Source organism: Asparagus officinalis, chromosome 10, assembly GCF_001876935.1.
Source record: "Asparagus officinalis chromosome 10, Aspof.V1, whole genome shotgun sequence".
NCBI classification, from domain to species: Eukaryota; Viridiplantae; Streptophyta; class Magnoliopsida; order Asparagales; family Asparagaceae; genus Asparagus; species Asparagus officinalis.
The window spans coordinates 26,373,788-26,375,072 of record NC_033803.1 but is presented as its reverse complement, the minus strand read 5'-3'; positions in this window follow the sequence as shown (position 1 = coordinate 26,375,072).

The following is a 1,285-nucleotide window of genomic DNA, read 5'->3' as shown; positions in this document are numbered from 1 at the left end:
AAACACTCTCTCGGATGCATGAGCTAGTGTATGTTGTCTCCCCGATTGTGAGACAGCTCCGAGTCCCATCAATTTGCCATTTTGCATGCTCCTTTGCTTCCCTTTACATCGGATGATCTCCCCTGACTTAGATGATGACATTTTTTATCTTCTCTTCGTCTTGAGTTGTGTTTGGAACCTATAGCCATTTTTTACACCTATAATAGTTAAGAGCAAAGGTCCCTAAAAAGATTGGGATTTGAGTTCATAAATCCATCATGACTATGATTAGGAGTTAATCTAATAAGAGAGGGATATTATATTTGAGTTCTCAAGCTATCTACTCCTAAATTTCAAATTTTGAAATAAATATCATCCACACCCTTTTATTTTTTAACTTCTTTTATAAAATAGAATATATATATATATATAAGAAGCAGGAGTCCAAAGAAAAAAACTTCAATGCATTTCGATTTAGAAATGCAAACATATGACCAAAGGAGTAACCGTATAACCCAAGCAAATCAGATATTAAAAAAAATCTAACCCCTCACCATCCAAGCTGGGTTCGATTCCTACTACTGGCTCTATATTCCTTTTCTACATGTAAGCCCCACCCATGCTCTATATTCCTTTTCTACATGTAAGCCCCACCCATGTGAGCATGGGCAAGGGAATACATTTTGACCATTTGACTACACATGTACTGACAATGTTAATTTTGAGAACTTTCTGCCAAAAACTATTGGGGTTTACTGAGAGTTTTAAAGATACTAAGGATTAAACACTTCAACTTAATAAGGTTTCTGTGAAATTTACCTATATTCAATTTTGGTTATTTTAGCATTCAACTTGTAGATATTTTTAAAGACTAAATTAGTAGATTGGTATTAAAAATAGTACCTAATAACCAAATTAGTATTAAAATTATCTCTGCTTACAACAAGGAATTTAAACTTGCACAATGAGATAAATAGACCCAAAAACAAAATTTCGGCTATTTTTCTAGCGACCACTGAGGTAATCTGTCATGCGTATTTAGGTGGAATTTTTATGATGATGTGGTAACCATAGTTGACCTCATTCAACCCATTGGAAGGAGGGATTTTCAAATTACGGTAAAAGAAATGAGGGATTTTTTTAATTTAGGACTTCCCATACTTCTTCCTTCAAATTGATTGTTTTTCATTAGTTGAGCTCGAAGAATCCTTGTTTCCAGTAGTGGAGAAATCCCAATTTAATAGAAAAGGAGAAGAAGCCCCCGAATTAAAAACTCCTTTTTTTCTTTTACACTAATTTGAAAATA